This window comes from Wyeomyia smithii, chromosome 3, assembly GCF_029784165.1.
Source record: "Wyeomyia smithii strain HCP4-BCI-WySm-NY-G18 chromosome 3, ASM2978416v1, whole genome shotgun sequence".
Lineage (NCBI taxonomy): Eukaryota > Metazoa > Arthropoda > Insecta > Diptera > Culicidae > Wyeomyia > Wyeomyia smithii.
In genome coordinates this window covers 169,217,254-169,224,905 of record NC_073696.1, presented here as the reverse complement: position 1 = coordinate 169,224,905, position 7,652 = coordinate 169,217,254, and the positions used below count along the sequence as shown (strand labels likewise).

The 7,652-nt window shown below is 39.0% G+C and overlaps 1 long non-coding RNA gene across 1 annotated transcript; it reads right to left on the bottom strand.

Moving 5' to 3' along the window:
• Positions 1–3,750: 3,750 nt before the first annotated feature.
• Positions 3,751–5,508, bottom strand: LOC129731474 (uncharacterized). The gene is made up of 3 exons (XR_008729025.1): positions 5,380–5,508; positions 3,976–4,234; positions 3,751–3,920 (listed from the first exon to the last, which is right to left on the bottom strand). It is a non-coding gene; the product is annotated as an uncharacterized LOC129731474 (long non-coding RNA).
• Positions 5,509–7,652: the final 2,144 nt, after the last annotated feature.

The window sequence follows — 7,652 nt, the reverse complement described above, 5'->3', positions numbered from 1 at the left end:
GTGCAGAATAATTACGAACGAATTGTCTAAGAGCTGCAAAGGAATGTAAAGGTTTATTCTACAAGCTACTCGCGTCTTAAACCAGTGTTGTGCGTGAAATTACGTTTGTAGTTTCGTGCGTCTTGAGCTGCCCGACAAATCAGACGTATTTTCGGTTGCTTGTGGACTGGTCTTTGACTGCCTATAGCTTCAAAGTTTGTGTTTTGTCAGTGTGTCTTTTAAAGATTACCTGGAAGTTAACTTACATCAGTCTTTCTCAAGACTACCTATTTCTTTCTTTCTCAATACTTGCAATTTGATATTATTTTTGAACTTTTTTCGTATCACCTGAAATGGCAGGACGAAAAAAGAAACCACGCATCGCTACGGGGAGGAAAAGAGAGGCATCTCTTTCTGAAACTAGCTTATGCAGTGAAAATTTATATGATATTCTGCCTGAGCAAGAAGCTGGCGAAATTGAAATGTTCGAAAGTAAAACTATTCAAAGTGAAATTTCTGTAAAAAAGGAGAAAGTTCCACCTATTGTGGTAACTATTGCTTCTGAATTTAATATTTTTAAAAGAGAACTTTCTACGTTTCTCTCCGACGTCAAAGTTACTTATCAAATTGGCCGAAGAGGCGAATGCCGTTTACTGGCCCAAACATTGAAAGATTGGAATCGTCTTATTCAGTATTTAACTGAAAAGATGCAAAAATTTTTTACATATGCTACAAAGAGCGCCAAGCCGTTCAAGGTTGTATTGAAAGGTCTCACCAACGATCAAACCGTTGATGAGATCAAAATTACTTTGACAGAATTACTTGGTATAGCCCCTACCCAAGTAATTCTGATGAAACAAAAATCACGAGGCGAAAACAGTCAGCGCACTGGAATTTCCCTTGTTAATTATTTAATTCATTTTAACCGTAATGAAGTTAATAACTTAAAATTTTTTGAAAAAGCACATGCATTGTATAACGTGCGTGTGAAATTTTGTATATTCTGTAAAGTTTCATGGAATTTAAAGATCTACAACTTTGTCGAACACTGCAAAGCTCTAGCATGTAACGGAAAGAAGTTGGCATCGCAACGCCTATTAATTTCGTTCCGCTAGATTCCATTTCTGGCCCAGTGTGCAGTGTGCTCCAGATGGGACTTAACGTACCGATCAATTATTCAACACCACGAAGTTGTGTGACGAAGTTATTTCCGGGAGAAAATCTCGCCTTGACTTCCAAAGAATTTTCAAAATTTAATGTACCCGCTGTTGTTTTGAGCTACAACTAAGAAAAACCACCGTCCAGAAATGTATACAGTGTATGATAACAGAATTTGATATATTTCTGTACTTTTTATTATTCTGGTATATCAAGAATATTGCAGGCTTTGTTATTTCTATCAAGTTCAGATATATTTGTGATACCCGTTTGTTATAATCGTTTGATCGGGTAATCATGCTAGCGTACTTCGATTATTGAACATGATTTACTGTGGATTTAAGGCTTTAGTTACAATTTCTAACACACTTATCACGGTCAAACTCAAAACTCTGAAAAAACTTTTATACAACGGCAAATTGAAAAAACACAGACTCGACAAATTAGTCTGTAAAATTTGCACATTCAGTATTCCTGATGTTACTAAAAACTTTGTTTGAGTCATGCATGCGTTACAGCAAGAAGACAGTTACACGCTATCAGAAAACGACGTATGTGCGTGTTCTCTGTTTTGTTTGTAGTATTCGTTTCTCCCTCCCAGGTTACTCCCAAGCATACGAGTAACTCGGATAAAAGCTGTCTTGCCCCTCGTTCTGAATGAAGAATCATCTGATGAAGGCTTGACATAAGATTATTTAGTCCCTACCCGATCAGGAGAGCATAACTAAAAAATTACAAAATTCTATCAACGCAAGATACAAATAACACATCTTGATACAATTTTGTATATTTCCATATACTTTTGATAACAAAATAGAATCTGAATGAGTTATAATAACAAAACCCGAAATGAAGTAGTAGTTTCTTGACAAAACATCACCGGTGTAATCTTTCAAAACTGTGTACCTTGTGAAGAATTTCAAAAAATGATATTCGCTTATGCATGGTGAAAAACAGAACTGTATAGTTCTTGGCAACAAACGGCACAAAAACTGTGTTGCCGAAACGATAGATTTTCTCTTCGCGCGACTCTATATACCAGGGGGGATCTATCTGTCAAAAATCGTGTAACCAACATATTCGGCAACATGGTGTTTGTTTTGGTTTTTGTTCCTTTTGGTCATGAAATTGATCGATGTGAAATATTATAGAATTGGAATGTTTTCCATCGAAACTCGAGAAACAGCGGAAAACTTTCATGAATGTTGTTTAGCTATTCACATTTTTCCCCCATTATTGTTCATAGTTACAAACGTCATGGACCAACAAACGTCATGGACCAACAAACGTCATGGACCAGAGTTGATCTGCGATAACACACACATATATGAAATTTGACAGCAGTGAATCCCCTCTGCTATATTCGCGTTGACGGTGTTGCTGATATTTGTTTGGTTTTTGCATGCGAAAAAGAAGGAAGGAAATATTTTTGCTTTTGTCATCACGCACATTTTGACAATTGCATATGAGAGTTCACGTAGGTGCGAACAGCCTTCAAAATCTCTTTCAACGCGAATAACCCGAATACCATTGACTCTGGATCTGCTGGGGAACGTAACGTCAAACGTCGTTACACTGAACGGAATTGCGGAGCCTTTATTATATAATTTATTATTCAGAAGTATTAGACGGGTTAAATTTAGAAAATCATTCGAAATACTCGATGCACTGATAATTTACGTCAAATGATATGATTCGCTATGCACACTGGTAAAAAAATATTATTAATGAACGATTTCGCATTTATGTTTTTAGTGATATCACGCTTCGCTTTCGATGTGCGCGTCTATAATCTTTCCCATAGTTAATAACAATCATGCTATTTTAAACTGTTAAGTGTATATTTTTCTTCTGAAAAGCATACTTTTTCTTATGTGTTTGAACAGCGCAAGCAAAAGATGATAATCAGTTCTAATCAGTTCTACATTCGTTTTTCGGGACTCGTTGTTATAGCTGCTGATATTTGTTTGATTTTTTGCATAAGAGAGTGAAGGAAAGAAATATTTTTACTTTTGTTAACACGCATATTCTGACAACCTATAGACCTTTTTACGTACGAATGTGCTAGTGCCACTAGTTGGGGAAAATATTTATAAATAGCTTTTTTGTTTGCAATGTTTTTAGCAGATGAACAAAAATTCAGTTGAACACTCATTATATGTTTTAAACTTGTTTTTGAATAAATTTTCTCATTCGTGATCAGAATTCGGAAGAAGGCGCTAAATATAATCGACCAAAAATGGTGAAAAAGTGATAAAAGTCGAAGCAACGAGATGCGATGATTTACAGGTTGGAAGAAACAAAAGCAGCTTTACACGGGTTTACACGTTAACTAGTGTACGTAGGTGAAAATTCACTTATCTCTATATAAGAGTTTACGAGAGTGTGATCACAGCTTTTAAAATCTCTTTGAGCTTCGTAGTCGCGACTAATGATAATACATTTATGTGCGAGCAATTTGGTTCAGTGTAGTCTGCTTTTTCTTTTGGCAGTTTTCGCCCAAAACAAAGCTCAAAATAGAGATGGGTCTACTAGATCATGATTCTCAAAGCAATTTTCAAGTCGAATCGCGCAAATAGACTCTAGTGCTTGGGATCTTTTGTTGCTCCGGTATTAGAAAGATTATTTCTATAAATTCAAGCTTATTACTTGAAATTAGCTGCAACTCGTAAGTCAACAAACACGTATTATCGTTGGAACAAATTTTCTACTGTTTTTGCTTAAAAAATCTGATAGGATTCGTTTCTGAAATGAGCTCCGAATCAACAAATCAACGATACCATCTGGAAGGAAACGAAAATGATTCTTCGTGTTTGAACGTAGAGTATTTAAATTCACCCGATGGAAGCATGGACTGCGATCCTCGTTATGATCTGCTTGGTGGTGCTGAAGAGGTGGACTATTCGTGTAAAGATGCTCTGGTGGTGAGAGTATTTCGCAAGATAAACTGCCCGATGATCTTTACGGATGCTGGTTGCTTGTTGCTATTCGATATTTTAAGGGACACTCTTCTGGGAGGGAAATCGGCAAGTGAATTGTTGCAGGCAACACACCCGGAGAATTTCTTCATCAGTGCTGGCTGATTGCACAAAAATTTCTGAAACGAGAAGTGATATTCAGATGCAACGGAAGGGGTGAAGCTGTTCCCGCGTGGGGTAAGGAAAATCCGCAGGAAAAGGATTCGGACGATTTGCGTTGTTCTACGATAAAGCAAACCATCAATATTATCCCGTCGAGAAAGTCACAGCCAACATTTTACAGCATTGGAAGAAGAAGGAGATGTATTTATTTTTGCACGTTTATTCCCTCTCCGTTAATAACAGAATTGTTTTTAAAACAGTGAAGGATGTTCTTCTGGAGCCTGAATCAAGGGACCGAGCTGGAGCCGCATCGAACAGAATAATTGACGATTTCGCAAAAAACTGCGTAATACACACTTAAATTTTTTTGCCGGGTCTCGGTAACTTATTGCCGAGAACGGCACCACTGAGTGCTCGGTTGAAAATATAATGACAGCTGTCACTTTTTATCGTAAATCTCGGTTCAACCTAACTGAAATTCCGGCACAAAATATTACTACCGAGGTTTCGGATATTTTGTGCCGGAATTTCAGTTGGGTGAACCGAGATTTACGAAAAAATATAACAGCTGTCATTATTTTTTTAACCGAGCACTCAGTGGTGTCGTTCTCGGCAATAAGTTACCGAGACCCGGCAAAAAATATTAAGTGTGTAAGCATGGGAGCTCTTGGCAGGCTCAAGATATTGCTTGGATGATGTAGGCTAATGCCATATACGCTGCCGAACCGTGTCGACGAGAAAGTTTAATCGAAGAGGTGCCTCCGGTACACTCAATTAAACTCTTTTCTGCCAAAGAACAACCGACAATCCGAGCGCTGAAACGAAGTTTTTCCATGGCCCATAGTGTGAACGCCGGTTACCATGACGATGTTGTTTTCATTCGTAGAGCATTCAGTGAAGTGCAGACAATTTTTCAAACTCTTTCGACTAAATTGGAGCAACAGAATCGGTGCATTGAAGCATTAGAAATGCGGGACACTATAGGAAAATCATTTATTTCTGCAGCAGAGGAAGCAGTCCGTACGGAAGAAACCAGCTTTTCAAATCAGCTTGCAGCTCGTGTTGGAGAACAAGATGACGTTGATCATGTTTGAAATTGATCAATTGTGTTGAGAATAACATTTCACTGCAGTCACTACAATTGGGTTGTTTAGTTACTCACGGATTTCCGATTTTTATGTATCATCTGAAAGAGTGTAATTTTCTGAGCAAAACATGATTTTTAAAAACTTTATATCATTAACCTTCGAATTTTTAATAAAGAATAAAAATTCGCTCTAAATCGCTACAATGACAGTTAGTATATGGGCGAGCTGTCATTGTAGCGATTTCGAGCAGTTTCAAATCGTGATTTAAAAGCGAAAGACAACGATAGATTTTGTTTAATCACGTTTTACTTAGAAAATGCAGATCTTTCAGATGATATAAAAAACTGATATAGCTAAACAACCCAATTATACTGTGAAATGTATAAATAAGCAATTTGCCATTCACCAGGCAATATACCCCTATTAGTTAGTGTATGGATTGAGAAGAACTAAATGTATCTTGACAGCCAGCATGTATGCAATATTGCATAGAAATCTTTAGGTGGGAAGCTTAAAGCTGTGCAAAAGAGATGGTCGGGTTTGATGTTTTTCAAACCCGTACCCGACCCGAACCCAAATTTTTTTTTCGGTCGAAACCCGAGCCCGACCCGAACCCGAAACTTTTTTTTCGTTCAAACCCGACCCGAACCCGAAAATTTTATTTCTTTGAAACCCGAACCCAACCCGAACCCGAAATTGAGAAACCCGAACCCGAGATTTCATAGATTTCATAGTCGGGTTTCGGGTTTTCATACCCAAACCCGACCTGAACCCGACATTTTCAAACCCGAACCCGACCCGTACCCGGCACTTTCAAAAATTTTCAAACCTGAACCCGACCCGAACCAGTCGGGTACGGGTCGGGCTCGGGTTTCGGGTTTGAAAACCCGACCATCTCTACTGTGACGTGCGCGGCAACTTATTGAGTATAGGTGTGTGTGATATAAGCAATAGTAGGTAAGTCTAAGAATAAGAAACACAAAATAACCGAAACAATCGCTAGACCAACACGGTCGCTTAGAATGACCTGACGAGATAATATTCAATAAAGATTACCTTTTAACCTTGAATTAAAATCGAGCAGTTTGATTTGGCTTTACATTCCAACAAATGGTTATGGGCCCAGTAGTTAAGTGGTAGCACTGGCTTGCCAGATCTACGGATTTATCCGTAGATCTACGGATTTGTTCACTTCTAAGGAATAACATTTATGTGGGAAATCCGTAGAAAAGAGGGGGTATCAGGGGAAATCCGTCGAATCTACGGATTTTAACGAAATAGTTCTGGCGACGCTGGGTAGCAGACGCATCCCCAGTGGTGAACTGGTAAGAGCAAATCAGTGGTTAACTGGTAGCTGCAGCAGTCCTCGGAGACTTGGAAAACCAGTGGTTAACTGGTAGCTGCAGCAGACCTCGGATTGGACTCAGAAATGCAGTTGTCAACCAGTGGTCAGCTAAGCTTGGGTCGGATTGCAAATAGGACACCAGTTGTTAATTGGTAGCCGCAGCTGACCTCGGATAGGATTTGGCAAATTAGTGGAAAATTGGAAGCAGTAGCAGTAGTAGCAGACCTTGAACCAGATGTCTTAGACCAGTGGTTAACTGGTAGTAGCAGATCTTTCTACAAACGTAATCAGTGGTAGACTGATAGTCGATAGGCAAAAGAGAAGACACCGCCTGACGCTTAACAGGCCAAAACGAAAACTTGACGTAGGAATGGTGGCTACGAAAGGGGAACTTTCGAGCGCGCCTTATCCTATGCTACTATCTTCGTGTCAAGAGAACGTTATTAGTACTTTCAAATAAGGACCTGTGCGGAAAAACTACCACCGAAATAATTCATTGATGAAGAAGCTGGGGAAGACAAGGCAAAGGAGAAGACTCCGTCGAACGTCGCCCTCGTATCGAAGAAGAAGACCACACGTTCTTACGGCTGTGACGATTAGTGTACCTCAACGTGTGACTCTGTCAGAATGTGTCCGAAGAAAACTGAAATTCCTTCGTCGATTCGCGAAAGGATTATTTTTTTACGCGAATCCGGAAAAAGCTACAGAGAGCTCGGTAGAACCGTGAAGCTAGGATTTTCTACAGTTCGATATACAATCAAACAGTATTTAGAATAACCGAAAATAAGCGTCGTTCTGAAAGACAAAGAAAGCTGACAACAAGAGAACGAAAAGCAATTATTAGGGATGCGCAAAAGGATCCTTTCGTTAGCGCTCAGAGCTTGTCGGCACATGTCGCTACAGCATTCGGAAAGGTGGTTCATCCTCAAACAGTGAGAAATGTACTACGTTCTGCAAATATTCACGGCCGAGCAGCAAGAAAAAAACCTTTAATTTCTGAGA